The 17,778-nt window shown below is 38.1% G+C and overlaps 1 pseudogene; it reads right to left on the bottom strand.

The window, feature by feature from the left end:
• Nucleotides 1–17,778, bottom strand: part of LOC119264800 — a 32,527-nt pseudogene extending 14,749 nt beyond the window's left edge.

Below are 17,778 nucleotides of genomic sequence, written 5' to 3'. Positions count from 1 at the left end.
TCAATTAAAAAAAAAAACCGGAAAAACAAGCCAGCGTGGCAGATGAAGGTCAGACTGAACGTCTTTCTGTTTGGCTTTACAGTAAAACGCTGTCAGAGGATTTAGACATTTTGGTTTTCTGTGATTCGTTTCTGTAAATGATGTTTTTCATTCAGCTCTGCGTCCGCAGACATGCCGAGCTCTCCGGTGAAGACGCGCATTCCCCTGAGCAGCTTCGGCCATCTCATCACCGAAGCCTAGGTGGCCTACTGACAGGGCAACTCCACCGAATGTCCAAGCGTTTTCCATTAGTCTGTGGTTAAGATGTAAACGAAATCATTCAGAGTGGTTTGGTGTGAAACGCTTTGTTCTAGGGTCAGCATTGATTACAGTGGTGGTGATAGGTACCAGACGTCCACCTCTAAGAGCTCCCTCACAGAAAGTTATCATTTGACATGGCTCGAATGATATCTGATATTTGAGCCTTTGTTTTACGGTAGTTTTGAAATGAAGTTTTGGTCTAAACTGACTTATTTGAATTAATTCAGGGGTAGGTATTCCCCAAAAACTCTTTCACTATTTTACCATCATCGACATGCCATATAAAACAGGAATTCTCCTTTAACCATTTAGTCAAGTATGTTGATGGTATATATTCATATTTTATCTCATAGGTGTTAATTCCCTTTATACATAGGCTTTCAGTTAGTGTGCAATAATATGTTATCATTTTGTAATAATTTCATTTTATGGAATAGAGTACCATGAGCTTGTTCTGTTGTGTCAGGACTGTATAAAGTGTCAGTTTGTTGTTCTGGACTGTATAAAATGTACTTTCTAAATGAATTTTGTATTACAAGCCCTATTCCTAAAAGTCGGGACAGATTCAAATAATTACTCTACCATAGGAAGCCATATAGTAACAACATCCAGAAACGCTGCCGACTTCTCTGGGCTCAAGCTCATCTGGACTGATGCTCAGATGTGTTGCGGTCTGATGAGTCAACCTTACAGATTGTTTATGGGAATAATGGATACTGGGTTCTCCGAGTCAAAGAAGTGAAGAACTATCCAGATTGTTACCAGCATAAAGTTCAATAGCCAGACTGTGATGGTACGAGGTGGTTTTAGTGGTAACTTGCACATCTTTGAAAGCACAATTAACTCTGAACACATTTTGGAGTGACATGCTGCCTTCTAGATGACATCTTTTTCTATTTCAACACCAAGAAATATTTTGCATGTGTTATAACAGCATGGCTGTGTAATTAGAGGTTACAGATGTTAGACTAGACTGTCTTTCTTTGAAAATGTAAGCCTTTTTAAACTATATACATATTTAACATGAGAATTAAGGCCCAGTGTGGTCACACAGCTGAAGACCCATATAGTGAAGAATGGCAAAATATTTCCCTTTATAACTGGAATAATGTGTTATTGCCCTATTTCCAATGTAATACATGTCAGATGGAATTTACTAATCAGTGCTTTCTGTTTTTGTTAACATTTGCAAGTTTTAAGTATATTTTTTGTGAGAGCAAAAGGAGAAGCACTTAAATTTATATATATATATATATATATATATATATATATATATATAAAACATTTTTTACAGAGCAGATCACTGAAGAGACGCCATCTGTTTATAGTTTATATTCCATATTCCAGATTTGTGGAAAAATGGGTCGACTTTCAGTAGAAAAATAAATTGAGAGTTCAGCTTCTTTTATTATAAGGGTTTAAAATTACATCACCATCTATTTGACTGGAAAGAAGACAATTAAAGCCTCATACGACGCCCAGCTTCTGAATGTAGCTTATGGAATATGAAAGTTATGAAGAATAAGACAAAGTGCATTTTGGAACCACCAGTGGTTCCAAGGAGTTTAAGAGGTTATGCTAAATACTAGATGCACAATGATATTGGAATCACATTGGTATCAAAAGATGATTTAAAACATCAGCATTGGGCAACTGTTTGGATTTGAACGATGTTTCTTTCGATCAGTATTTGATGACATGTTTTTGAGCTCTGATTTGCAGAATGTTGAGGTGATGCAGGGCTACTGTGCAAAAATATCCCACTGGTAATCCCAAAGTCTGAATTTCCTACATTGTGTCAGCATCCGAGATGTACATGAAAAAACAGCATATCGGCATTGGCTCAAAATTCCTATACCAAAACATTCCTTATGTACTTCACATGTACTTGTAATCCACACAGAACTTTTATTCATGTAATCAGGTTCAGTCTGGTTTATGAACTGCATGGTTAGTAATTTGTAGTTCTTTCTGACGGCTTATTGGCCTATACAAGGACAACTGGAGTTAGACTACTGTGTAAACTTAATTTCTATGCTGGTCCATTCGTTTTGTCCTTATGTTTTAGAGACAACTCTTTGGGATTGAAGCACCAGTGAATCTGGTTCAGACTGGATGGAGGAAACATTTTAACAGCTACACACTGCAAGGACGCAGAAATGTCATACAACAAGAAGGTGCAGTCACTCTTGAGCAGTGGTCCACACTGGGCCTTTTCACCCTTAATGGTCTTTAATAGCTCATTATCTATAGAGTTTGATCTAATGTTGCTTCCAAAATGTTTGCCATGGTCCACAAGTACAAAGCAGATGCTTTCAGACAAAATTTTTAAGTCTACATTGTTAACGATTTCTCTGATACGGTGTAAAATAAAACCCTCCTATGGCTGACTTTTACTTAGCACTACCAACTAAAGGTTAATGCAACCACAACTAACCAGGCTACCTTAGTGGTGTTTTGTAGCCATTGTGGTGAATCAAGTGGCTAAGCACAGGAAAAGTTTCATGCATCTTCAAAAAAAACATCTGTAATGGTAATGTATGTATGTATATAATGGTTTTACTAGTAATGGTGGACAGCAGTGGTTTGTTAAACACCAAAAAAGCAAACAACAAAATCTTCAAAACAGATAGACCCTCGGGCCATAGCCTCTGTATTTTAGTGACCGAAATGTGAAAGGTTGTACTGGGCAGTAGGCAGTGTCAACCCCTCAGTTTAACTGTACACAAGACCCTAGAAGAGCTTTTTTTTGGGAAATGGAACAAATGGTTACAATAAAGACTAATAAAGAACAGATGTCCTTCAGAATTCTGGAGTGAACACAGTTTGTCGCTCCTTCTAAAAGTGAAAGTTAAAACTCTGCCATGCAAAGCGAAATCCATATATCAACAACACCCAGAAATGCCGCCGGCTTCTCTGGGCCTGAGCTCATCTGAGATGGACTGAGTGGAAAAGTGTCCTGTGGACCGACGAGTCCACATTTCAAATTGTTTTTGGAAATCATGGACGTCGTGTCCTCCGGGCCAAAGAGGAAAAGGACTGTCCAGATTGTTATCAGAGCAAAGTTCAAAAGCCAGCATCTCTGATGGTATGGGGGGTGTGTTAGTGCCCATGGCAGTGGTAACTTGCACGTCTGTGAAGGCCCCATTAATGCTGAAAGGTACATACAGGTTTTGGAGCAACATCTGCTGCCATCCAAACAACGTCTTTTTCAGGGACGTCCTGCTTATTTCAGCAAGACAATGGCAAAACACATTCTGCACGTGTTACAACAGCGTGGCTTCATAGTAAAAGAGTGCGGGTACTAGACAGGCCTGCCTGCAGTCCAGACCGTCTCCCATTGAAAATGTGTGGCGCATTATGAAGCGCAAAACACGACAACGGAGACTCCGGACTGTTGAGCAACTGAAGTTGTACATCAAGCCCGAATGAGAAAGAATTCCACCTACAAAGCTTCAACAATTAGTGTCCTCAGTTCCCAAACGCTTATTGAGTGTTGTTAAAAGGAAAGGTGATTAACACAGTGGTAAACATGCCCCTGTCCCAACTTCTTTGGAACTTGTTGCAGGCATCAAATTCAAAATGAGTGAATACTTGCAAAGAACAATAAAGTTTATCCGTTTGAACATGAAATATCTTGTCTTTGTAGTGTATTCAATTGAATATAGGTTCAAAAGGATTTGCAAATCATTGTATTCTGTTTTTAATGTTTTACACAACATCCCAACTTCATTGGAATTGGGGTTGTACCAGTGATGATCAATAACAGGATTGTTTAGAGTTACCAATCATAATCAGTGACAGAAGTGATAGATTAACCAATCATAACCCATAACAGGAGTGTTTACATTTACGAATTTCAAGTTCATTCATCATTTGCACAACCTGTTGGGATATTCATGCATTGAAATGCTTGTAGTGAGGCTCATCTAATCACTCTACAGAAAGTAATCAAAGTAAAAATACAAAAGAAAATACTAAAACTGAAATATATTAGATGTGCACAAAATTTAGAGACATAAAGTGTATATATATATATATATATATATATATATATATATATATATATATATATATATATACACTTTAAAGTGACCTAGTGTTATTGTTCTTTAAAGTGATTTAGTGTTATTGTTCTTTAAAGTGACTTAGTGTTGAAGTGTTATTGTCCAAATCAGTGATATGATATAATAATAACACTGACAAAGTGACAGGGTAATAGCGGAGGGACCCACGGCTTCACAGCTTGTTCAGAAGCCTGACGGCCTGTGGGTAGAAACTGTTCATTAACCAGGTTGTTCTAGCCTGAATTCTGCGGAATCTCCTGCCTGCCTCCTCCAGGATGGTGAACAGGCAGTGTGCTGGGTGACGCTGTCTGACCGGATCTTGCTAACTGATGACAAAAGTGTTTATACAGTGCATCCAGAAAGTATTCACAGCTCTTCACTTTTTCCACATTGCTAACCAATGGCAGAAGTGTTTAGATTAACCAGTGCTAACCAATGACAGAAGTGTTTAGACAAACCAATGATAACCGATGACAGGAATGTTAGATTTACCCAATGAAAACTGATTATGGAAGTATTTAGATTAACCAATGTTAACCGATGACAGAAGTGTTTAGATTAACCGATGACAGAAGTGTTTAGATTAACCAGTGCTAACCGACAGCAGAAGTGTTTAGATTAACTGATGACAGAAGTGTTTAGATTAACCAATGCTAACCGATAACAGAAGTGTTTAGATTAACCAATGCTAACCGATGACAGAAGTGTTTAGATTAACCAATGCTAACTGATGACAGAAGTGTTTAGATTAACTGATGACAGAAATGTTTAGATTAACCAATGCTAATCAATGACAGAAGTGTTTAGATTAACCAATGCTAACCAGTGACAGAAGTGTTTAGATTAACTGATGACAGAAGTGTTTAGATTAACTGATAACAGAAGTGTTTAGATTAACCAATGCTAATCAATGACAGAAGTGTTTAGATTAACCGATGACAGAAGTGTTTAGATTAACCAGTGCTAACCGACAGCAGAAGTGTTTAGATTAACTGATGACAGAAGTGTTTAGATTAACCAGTGCTAACCGACAGCAGAAGTGTTTAGATTAACTGACGACAGAAGTGTTTAGATTAACCAATGCTAATCAATGACAGAAGTGTTTAGATTAACCGATGACAGAAGTGTTTAGATTAACCAGTGCTAACCGACAGCAGAAGTGTTTAGATTAACTGACGACAGAAGTGTTTAGATTAACCAATGCTAACCAGTGACAGAAGTGTTTAGATTAACCGATGACAGAAGTGTTTAGATTAACCAATGCTAACTGATGACAGAAGTGTTTAGATTAACCAATGCTAACTGATGACAGAAGTGTTTAGATTAATCAATGCTAACCAACAACAGAAGTGTTTAGATTAACCAAAGACAGAAGTATTTAGGTTAACTAATGCTAACCGATGACAGAAATGTTTAGATTAACCAATGCTAACCGATGACAGAAGTATTTAGATTAACCAATGCTAACTGATGACAGAAGTGTTTAGATTAACCAGTGCTAACCAGTGACAGAAGTGTTTAGATTAACCGATGACAGAAGTGTTTAGATTAGCCAATGCTAACCAACAACAGAAGTGTTTAGATTAACCAATGCTAACCGATGACAGAAGTGTTTAGATTAACCAATGCTAACTGACGACAGAAGTGTTTAGATTAACCAATGCTAACCAGTGACAGAAGTGTTTAGATTAACCAATGACAGAAGTGTTTGGATTAACCACTGACAGAAGTGTTTGGATTAAACAATGATAACCAATGACAGAAGTGTTTAGATTAACCAATGACAGAAGTGTTTGGATTAAACAATGATAACCAATGACAGAAGTGTTTGGATTAAACAATGATAACAAATGACAGAAGTGTTTAGATTAACTGATGACAGAAGTGTTTAGATTAACCAATGCTAACCGATGACAGAAGTGTTTAGATTAACCAGTGCTAACCAATGACAGAAGTGTTTAGATTAACCAATGCTAACCGATGACAGAAGTGTTTAGATTAACCAATGCTAACCAATGACAGAAGTGTTTGGATTAAACAATGATAACAAATGACAGAAGTGTTTAGATTAACTGATGACAGAAGTGTTTAGATTAACCAATGCTAACCGATGACAGAAGTGTTTAGATTAACCAGTGCTAACCGATGACAGAAGTGTTTAGATTAACCAATGCTAACCAATGACAGAAGTGTTTAGATTAACCAGTGCTAACCGATGACAGCAGTGTTTAGATTAACCAATGCTAACTGATGACAGAAGTGTTTAGATTAACCAATGCTAACCGATGACAGAAGTGTTTAGATTAACCAGTGCTAAACGATGACAGAAGTGTTTAGATTAGCCAATGCAACCCATGACAGAAGTGTTTAGATTAACCAGTGCTAACCGATGACAGAAGTGTTTAGATTAACCAATGCTAACCGATGACAGAAGTGTTTAGATTAACCAGTGCTAACCAATGGCAGAAGTGTTTAGATTAACCAGTGCTAACCAATGACAGAAGTGTTTAGACAAACCAATGATAACCGATGACAGGAATGTTAGATTTACCCAATGAAAACTGATTATGGAAGTATTTAGATTAACCAATGTTAACCGATGACAGAAGTGTTTAGATTAACTGATGACAGAAGTGTTTATATTAACCAATGCTAACCGATGACAGAAGTGTTTAGATTAACCAATGTTAACCGATGACAGAAGTGTTTAGATTAACTGATGACAGAAGTGTTTAGATTAACTGATGACAGAAGTGTTTAGATGAACCGATGACAGAAGTGTTTAGATTAGCCAATGCTAACTGATGACAGAAGTGTTTAGATGAACCGATGACAGAAATGTTTAGATTAGCCAATGCTAACTGATGACAGAAGTGTTTAGATTAGCCAATGCTAACTGATGACAGAAGTGTTTAGATTAGCCAATGCTAAACGATGACAGAAGTGTTTAGATTAGCCAATGCTAACCAATGACAGAAGTGTTTAGATTAACCAATGCTAACCGATGACCGAAGTGTTTAGATTAGCTTATGACAGAAGTGTTTAGATGAACCGATGACAGAAGTGTTTAGACACACCAACGATTACCGATGACAGGAATGTTAGATTTAACCAGTGATAACTGATGATGGAAGTATTTAGATTATCCAGTGCTAATTGATGACAGAAGTGTTTAGATGAACCGATGACAGAAGTGTTTAGATGAACCGATGACAGAAGTGTTTAGACAAACCAACGATTAACGATGACAGGAATGTTAGATTTAACCAGTGATAACTGATGATGGAAGTATTTAGATTATCCAGTGCTAATTGATGACAGAAGTGTTTAGATTAGCTTATGACAGAAGTGTTTAGATGAACCGATGACAGAAGTGTTTAGACAAACCAACGATTACCGATGACAGGAATGTTAGATTTAACCAGTGATAACTGATGATGGAAGTATTTAGATTAACCAGTGCTAATTGATGACAGAAGTAAATAAATAAATATGTGCAAATTATTAATAAGAACCTTCTCTGCGTGGTGTGTACAGCAGTGGTATTGTTGCACTCATACAGAGGCCACTATTCTCTCCTTCATTCATTGTCTGCAGAGAGACAGACGTTTGCTTTCATGCTTATCAGCCTCGTTCGGTGTCCATGGCAACAGCACAGATTTTGCAGGAGCTTGTGTCACAGGCTCTCCATTCAGGGTTGTTGATTTTTTTTATCCTGGGGAATCACGTAATTGCACAAGTGTGACCATAAACCAGGCAAGATTTCAGCTGCATTGCTCCTGGCAATGCTGTGTTGCACATGCAATGCAAACAATTGACCAGTAGATGCCAGTGCAACATTTGAAGTGCTTGTCTTGAAGGTCAGAACAAAGTCCACAGTTTTCTCTGTCCTTCACATACACATGTCTATAAGCAGTCATTTGACGCCCTCCAAGCAACAATAGGGGCCCCTAGTAGATATAAAAAAAATTGTAGATGTTTGATCAATATGTGCATAAGTACTCGTTCTTTTTCTATCATTTCTTACAAAATAATATAAATAGTGTGCGTCTTAGGGGGCAGCAATTTTTCCCTGGCTGTACGGCTTCAGATTGAACAGCTAGCTAGCGTCGCATCAAGTGATTAAAAGACGCTGAGCTCAGTAGAAATACACATTTTTTTCCTTTTGTAATGTTGATGGAAGATGAATCCATGGAAATGTTAGGGATTTACAAGCCCTGCTAGAAAAACTAGCATAGACCAGCATGGCTGATCACCAGCTAACCCAGGATATGTTGTGTTTTGGATGCTGGTATTCTGGTCAACCAGCATGCGCATGCTGGGTGACTAGCTGAACCAGCGCTAGACCAGCGTGGAATTCTTGGAACCCAGTGATACCAGAAGCAATCTGGAATTTTTGTCTTTGTAGCTGAGCAAGCAGGCCAGTGTTAAAATGCTAAACGTGTTTAAATGCTAATTGTTTATGATAGCAGTTGGTCGTTTTTTAGATCACACCATGTGAATAAAGTTGGAGTTGTGCTGTTTTATCTCGGCATGGCCACCATTGTGGAGAGGCATGAATTATTTTCAAAACAGGGTTTTTATTATAATTTTATTATTATTATTATGACTTTTTTTGCTTGCTAGCATCTCAGTATAGTGTGACATTTCACACAGAGACAGGGCTGCAACAAATTTTCAGTAATATTTGATAAATTTGATGTTGAATGTAAAAGCCATCGAATAACTGACACATTTGCCACTTTTATTGAAACAGGCTCTGTGGGAAAGCAAAGTAGCTTAGCAGCAGTAGCTGCTAGCTCTATGCTACTGACTCACTGGCTCACTGGACTTTCTGATTCGGCACAACTTGCAAAACTCGCAGTTTCAAGCAGCTGCAATTCCAGTTGAAATCCAGATGAGCTTGCTACTGCTACAGACCACTAGCTAGCCAGCTCAGTGGTGTTTATAACTGAGGATAAACAAGAACGTAGCGGCTAGCCAGCTACCAACTGAACTCCACCACCGCTCACTGTTGTTCAGAGCCAGATTAGGGTTGCCAGATTGGGAAGGATCAACAATTTAATGTAACTTTATAAGGACATCATTATTAAACAGAGACATTGTAGAATTTCAATGATGTTTTATTAAGATGGATTAAGCAAATAAAAAAAAAAGATTAAATAACGCTTTTCCTTATAAATTTCTCTGATTTTTCTTTTTTTTATCCTGTTTCATCTCATCACAAAACCAATTTTCAAACCATTTTTAATATAAAACAAAACGTTTCAGAGGTTTAATGTAAGAATTTGTATGAAGCAGATTCATCTTTACTTTTTATATCTTTGACGTTGTACTACATTTGAAAAAAGAAGGATTTTATTTTGGGTCACTGGTGTTATCAGGACTCTTATTTTACATGCATCACAGTATTTTCAGCTCTATTTAAACTGCTTCTTCGAATCGAGGCTCATCAGAGAGGAAGGCGAGTCACACCTGCTCACTATATTTCATGAATTTATTAATGGCAATTTATTAAACAGGCAGCTCATAACTTCTATGTGTCACTGGTGTTTTGCGCTTTAATGTTTGGGTCATTTAAAGTTTTGCCAAAATAAGGCTGTACATCATTTTTATTACTGATTTTAAATATTTGCACAAGGTCACCTGACCAACAATGAGTCAGCAGATTTACAAAATCCTCTGTTTTATCCAGGATGTCACTGGAGTCATAGTCACTGGTGTTACACCACGTTCATATAACACCAGTGACTGTACAATATGTCTGGATTTAAGCTCTCCTTTTTGCATATATGATAATAGGAGACAATGGACTGATTAAAATCATTTCATTTTGGGAAGAAAGAAATAGATTTTTTAAAAACTGTATCCGCCTGAATTCCTACTCCAAATGGAGAATGACCCACATATTCAGTTGTTGCAGCCCTACAACACGAGCCAGCAGTGTCCATGTTTAGGTGGAAAGGTATTTCATTCCTTTACTTTCCATAAAAATATCCAAGTTTCGCAGCAGAGTGGCCACTAGGGGGCATCCAGAAAGAGTCTGCATAAGCTTGGTGTGCTGTTAGAACATGTGAAACCACATGTTAAGAAGATTGGGGTGATCTTTGCTCTTTATCTCAGGTCTGACGAACAAATCAGTGCTGTTGTCAGGAATAGTTTCTTCCACTAACTAACTAACTAACTAACTAACTAACTAACTAACTAACTAACTAACTAACCAACTAACTAAATACATACATGTCTACTCTCAAAGGCTTGGAGAAGTTTATACTCACATTAATATCATGTTGTTCGAATTATTGCAGTGGCCTGTAGTTTATTCGGATTTGTACAGTGTTGCAATATTGCTTCCAGGGATCACATCAGCCCAGTTTTAGCCTCATCATTCACTGGCTCACTATCCATTACAGGGTTCAATTTATGGTCCTTTTATTTGTTTTTCCAGGCCCTAAATGGATCTGCACCCTTTTAAATCACAGAAGTAGGTCCAGCCGTGCTCTTATTACAGGCCCCTGAGGACTTCAGAGCTTTTGCACTGTCACGACTGAAGCTCGAAGGCCGCCAGGCTTTTGCACTGAGGTAATATAACGGCCTACCACAATGGGAAGACTTTTGATGAAGATGCTGAACTTTGAACTGACTGAATTACATCAAGCTCTTTCATGCATGTAAAGAACTTCACAGGTGGCCCAGGTGGGCTCTGCTGCGGAAGTGATCGTGCTCCACCCTCGTACTTTCAGGACACTCACATGGGAATTGGTTTTCTTTATGTGCAGTTGCACAAAAAGCACTCAAAATGACACAAGTGAAGTAAACACTAGCATGTGCTGCCGTGCGGTCAGAGGATGTTTCACTAATGTTTTCTTTTCATTCTTGCCGTTTCTCCTATGTTTCAAGATGATCGTCACTGGCGCTGCTGAGATCATTCTGAAAGTGAAGCTTTGTTGAACTTCGTTCCAGTATTACCAAAGAATGTAGAAGTGCCATATATAGGGAGTTCCTCTTTTTTCTTTAAGTCTGTTCCTTACACTCCATAAAGATGTAATGAAATGGTTCATGGAAAAGAAAACAGCCCAATTCCAAAAACTGATGTACCAGTAATATTTAACAGAACATCAACTATTTCCCTATTTCCTATAACACTGCTGGGCCAAACTGATAACCGGTAACATGTGATAACATCCCATAATATTGACCTGACCTCATTTTTTATATATATATATATATATATATATATATATATATATATATATATATATATATATATATATATATGTATAATAATAAAATAATAATAATATATAATAAATAAAATAATTAAACATTATATATATATATATATATATATATATATATATACACAGCATATCATTGCTGTCGGGACAAAACCTTGTATCTCAATTTTTGTCATTTTTTAGTTTTTGACATAATTGCCTGAGAATGCCTGTTGGCCTTTATATTGTGTGTATCTTGTACTGTAAAGTTACCATTTTGGACATACAATGTTTAGTTGTTTTAGATGTGCTAATACACAGGTACACAGGCCTCGTGTCTTTATATATTTACATTTATGGCATTTGGCAGACGCTCTTATCCAGAGCGACTTACAATTTGATTTTTTTTTTTACACAGGTAGGCGACGGCGGTGTTAGGAGTCTTGCCCAAGGACTCTTATTGGTGTAGTATAGGGTGCTTACCCAGGTGGGGATTGAACCCCAGTCTACAGCGTAGAAGGCAGAGGTGTTACCCACTACACTATCCAACAACCGTATATATGTAATTTTTTTTCAGTTAATCTGGCTACATAAGAGGATTTTTAGCTTTACTCACCAACTACAATTCACATTCTTCAGTAATGTGAAAATGTACTTTTTCAAATAAATTGAAAAGTGGGACAATCGCATCATTGACGTCATGCTTGAGTTCTGTGCTCGGGCGTGGTTAGCTGTCATACTAGTCATTTGACTTTAGGGGTCAAACGTGCTCTTTACCTCTTTATATCATGGAAACCCAAATATTATCAGTGAACCACTTTTTTCGATACACTATGTAAACAAGTTTCCAAAAGCACCAGTTGCTGCCCAGTCCATTCAGTCTATATGTGGAAGTTGCAAATACAGTCCATTTTGAATTCATTACTTTTGTGATGTCATAAAACCCAAACATTAATGTATTTGCACCTGTTCTGCTTACAGCAGTTTAATCCTGCCCATTCACACAGACTGTTTCATCATATATTAATGATATACAATTCAGTACAGCCAATCAGAATGGAGGTCGTTTACATATATTCTTAAAGGCACTGCGTATTTTATCCTGAGGCATGAAGAAACTTGGAAAATGTTCATGTATATGGTTTTGTTGTACCCATGATGGTGTTTGATTGGTTCGTTCTGTATTACTGACATATACTGACTAAATAGTGAGGACTTCTTAATAGGTTCCTCACTGGCTTATGTTTATTGCTGAGATGCAACTGAAAGCTAGTTATCATGCAATATTTGTGCAGATGCCACTAAAACTGGATTGTCAATATGGACCAGCTGATATATTGGTTGGACTCTATTAAATATTTATTGTGCTCAATGAACTCTGGCTAGAAAAAAGTTAGGAAGTTCAAGAGTTTAAAATGTTAAACAGCAAACATGCTGTGTTTGCAGTCCACAAAGCAACAAGAAAAACAGTCTCACAGCAGCTTTGGATTATGCTTGGAACCACTGACCACCCTCATGGTTTTTCTAGGAAAGCTGCCTTTCTTTCACTCCACCAGAGCCGATGCAGTTAACAAAACCAGCTGAGAAGACTCTTGACCCCAAAGTGTCTTTCAAACGAAATGCAAAGCAAAGCTAAAAAATAGAGGATATGGCTGAGCCACATTGATTGGCTTTGGTTTGCTGGTGTGCTCTTCACCTTTTTCACTTTCAGTTTAACTATTCTGTACTATTCTAACTATTACAGCCTTGCAAATTACACGTCTATGTGGCAAGAAATGAGGGAACGGCATCTACATTATACCTGTAATTTATCATGGCAGATCAACAAGTGCTGAAAATGAAACATGTCTCTACACGTGTTCTTAGTATTATTAGCATGGAATCAACAGCACAATACTTGCTTTTGAAGGGAATTTGACTAATTCTTCTGCATAATCAAATGAGCAAGATGGAGATAGGTGTAAGTCCATTCTGGTGAAATTTCCCAATAGTTAGAGAACCCATGGTGATCATGGGTACCAGACACCTGAAGCATTGAACTCTTCTAAAAGCTCCCTCATAGAAAGTCATTAGTTTGCTAATATGTTACCTGGTGCCTGAGGTATGGTTTTAGGATAGTTTGGAGATAAGCTTTTGGTCTACATCATATTGTTAAAGGCCAATCATGCTGGAGAAGTACATTGGGGATGTTCCAAAATAGTTTGGCATTATCAGCGTTGCAAATAAAAGGCACGTGGGTTGATAAGCCATTTTGGATGGTAAATCAAATGGCTATATTTGCATTAGGCCTGGTTTCTGTCACCACCACAGTAGGGAAATCTGAGCTGGTAAGCTTCCCTACGACTACACCAAAATGACTTAGTTAAATTCGGCCTCAAACGGGAGAAATCGGTGGAATGTCCACTTTAATCACTTTCGAAGGAAAATAACAGGTTCACAAAGACAAAGAGTAGAGTAGAAAATATATCTTTAACCTTTTATATGGCCAGGGCCCCCCATCAGGCTCAAAGTTTTATTACACACTATAACCTAAGAATAGCTCAGCCAGTTTGCATTGAAATCCCTGTAGTTACTGAATAACAAGCCTTAATATGTACTAAGCCTGGGATATTAAGGGGTTAAATTCTGGGAACAGACTTATTCATTGTCTTTCTTCATAATACTGACTAAGTAAGTCGTTTAGAGAAAAGAAAATAAAAAAAAAAACAATAACTGAAGCGCTACAATTGGTTGGTGTAGTGTAGTGGTTAACACCTTTGCCTTTCACACTGTAGACTGGGGTTCAATCTCCCACCAGGGCAAGCACCCTACACTATACCAATAAGAGTCCTTGGGCAAGACTCCTAACACCACCTTGGCCTACCTGTGTAAAAAAAAAAAGATCAAATTGTAAAGTCATTCTGGATAAGGGCGTCTGCCAAATGCCGTAAATGTACAGTTTGGCCGAACACAATAAAGGAGTGTCTATATACTTATTTACTTAGTAATGGCTAAAAAAAATAGACTAAGCATCAGGTTACACCAAGTTTACAAAGAACTGAAAGTAAATGTAGCATATTTATGAGTACCTGCACCTTTAAAGAGCGGGTTACTTGAAGTGGGTGTGTATGGAAAAGCATCGAACGCTGTGTTTACCTTGAGTCTTCTATGACTGGAGGACTGTCTGTGTAGGCTCTCTGGTAAGTAAACAAAAAGCTTTGTTTCAGATATAAAAACTGGTTTGATCCTGAATCATGAATGAATGTATGGCAAAGGATGGTAACAGTATAGGCTACTATATAGCTGTATTATAGCCATGGTGTACAACAATCAACTGTATCTTCAATCATCTGTGAAATCTGAGTTGTACCACTGCATAGCTGATTGAAATGCCACAGATTTGTTGGGAATTTGTCTTAAAGGTCGAATTCAGAGCAAAAATTGTGCCACAGCGGCACCTTTATGGCCATAAAATGATCGTTTCTTTGGGACATAGACAAGCAGAAAGCTTTGAACTGTACTGACTTCCCAATAGTTCAGTCAACATATTGAGTAAAGTTGATCACTTGGTGCTTCCCAAAATGTAGAATGTCATGACTGTGATTGGTTTGAATGATGAAATGTGTTAAAGGTTTCTTATAATGTCATTGCCATAGATATATATGGAGAACAACACGGCTGATGATGCCACAGTATAACCACCAAAGTGAAGCCACTTGGCTGCCTTATTGGTACACCCTAAAATTAAAGCCTGATTATGAAAGCAAACATAACCCCCATAAAATGTCTGAAACCATTTCAAATATAACATTTGTAAGAATGTTGTTTCTATTGGTCTATATTTATCAAAGTTTTTAGAGCATGACTACTGATCTGGGATCAGTTTATACCTTTTACTGCGTGCTCTAAGCTTGAGATCTGACTTGAGATTGCTGTTTTTACTCTGAGATGCTTGATAAATGTGTGCCATTGAGAGTAAGGCTTCACAAAAAACTGCAAAACAAAGAAAAGAATATGTTGCATTTATGTTGTACTAGCTTCAAATGTCCATGTTTATGTAGAGCATCCATAAGCAGTATTAAATCAAGTCCAGAGCAGTGAATGTACACCTAAGTTAGCTTGGTACTAACGTAATATGCTGATTCTCATAGAGGTGCCAGTGAAAATTAGGACTATTGTAGCGATGCGATGTAACAGCCGGTAAGCAAACAGTTGGTTCTCGTAATTGAAGAGTTACCTAAGTAACTCTGACAAGGCCCAAATCGATTCGGCCAGATGACTGGCTAATAGTCAGCAGGGGTGAGTATCTATTGACAGTGGTCTGAAGAGGGTCAAACCATGAAATGACAACAGGTCATTGGGCCACTCAAGTCTCACTGAAGCTCAAGAGCAGTACAGTCAGAGTGCCTAAGCTAAACCCTCTCCAGTGTTGAAAGAGCATCAGAACTGAAAGTGATAAAAGAAGGTTGTTTGGTCTGATTAATTATGTTTTCCTGTACTTGGACAGTGGGTAGGTGTGCCCTGTTTACCTGGGCAGGTGATGGCACCAAGACAAATCAGATAGTACGATGCTCTAGGCAAAATTCTGTGAAACCTACTTGCATCAATTTTTGTCCATTTTACATAAACGAGTTATTTCATGAATTTCATGTCGACACATTTTCAGTTTGTAAGTCAAACAACCTTGTTGCTCACATTTTTTGACCTAAACATCATAAAAACACCTATATAAACAATAGCAGCTGAACCCCTTTGTGGCAGTGGTATTCCCTGGTGGCCATGCCCTGCTGCACACTGGCCAATACTCAAAGCCTCTCTGAGTGAAAGCGCTGGTCCAGGATCAGATTCCTCTTCTTTTTACTGTGACTGGACGAAGAGGAACAGATGCTAGATCTGCATTCCTGCTCTGAGAAGCTTCATGAATACAGGTCATTGTTTGCTAATGGTGTGAGGAACATGATGCAGAGTTCAAAGTGTTCGAGCAAATTCCCCAGATCTCAAGTATTCGTGGGATGTTCAGGGACAAGTCTGAACCACAGCAGCTCCAGCTCGCATCATAGGACACCTTAGAGGTCTTATAGAGTCCACCAGCCTGAGCAGGTGGTTGTAATGTAGGGTCCTCATTACCCATCTGTAGAGTATAGAAAATGATGCCATTTGTACTATGTTGAGGGGTTTCCAGATAAGATAACCTGAGGACTTGAAGAGATCTGCCCTCCTGCACAAACTGACCTGTTGATGCACAAATATGTCTTTTGTGGTTGTTACTAGTCTGGAAAAACTTTATAGGCAGTAGCAAAAATTCCGTCCAACTTAATGAAAACATTTCAGACAGCTCCAGCAACATACTTTTGAATGATATTGGTTTGGACAATGTTTGGCATTTGCAGCAAAGCAAATGCTGTAGCTCATCCTCTAACTTTATAAATGCTTTGAATTTTACTGGTATTGCTTGAGGCAGCTTGTCCTGCTGTTCCTGTTTCTGCAGTAATGTCTGTATATAAGCCACAGAAATGGCAGTATAGAATTCCCTTCAGCTTCAGCACCTTGTTGTGTAGGTTACAAACAGGTAGGATGAGTTTGAAAAAACCCTACTTAATTAGGGGTGCTGTTACTGTAATGATAATTTACTTTAGTAACAGTAAAAGCATTCATAAAGGAAATGACTCATGTAAGATTGAATAAGTAGTTTACTGGAAAACTACTTGATTCATTGAGTTACTTTTTGTATATCGTCAAAAAAAAAAATCTCCAAAATGGTAACTTTACAGCAGAGGGCAAAACTGGTCTTAAATTTTAATGTAAGCTAATGTAAAGATATTTCATTCTGAGCAATTTAGAAGCATTTCTATTGGTCCAATCATCATAAAATTTTCACACAATATAAATGACATCTGGTGAGCTCAAATTAGGCAGAAAACAAAAAATCGCAAAAAATGGAGATGGCTGTTTTTTTTTGGACAGCAGCGATATCCACATATCTCATGCGAATATACCCCGGGCCCCGATGATGACCATGAGAGCCGGCAAGAAGGCCGGGCCAAAACACCAAGTGAGGACAAAGCACCGCAGGACTGCGAGGAGACAAAATCCACGAGGGAGGGCGGATAGTGTGTGAGTCCCAAACTCACCCAGGCCCTGTCGCCCTCGCAAGACTTTGTCCTCGCTGAGTGTTTGACGGCCGCAACAGCTGGCAGGAAGGGGGATGGATGCAT

The sequence above is a fragment of the Pygocentrus nattereri genome, chromosome 12, assembly GCF_015220715.1.
Source record: "Pygocentrus nattereri isolate fPygNat1 chromosome 12, fPygNat1.pri, whole genome shotgun sequence".
NCBI lineage: Eukaryota > Metazoa > Chordata > Actinopteri > Characiformes > Serrasalmidae > Pygocentrus > Pygocentrus nattereri.
The sequence above is the reverse complement of the archived record's forward strand: the minus strand, read 5'-3'. Positions and strand labels throughout refer to the sequence as shown.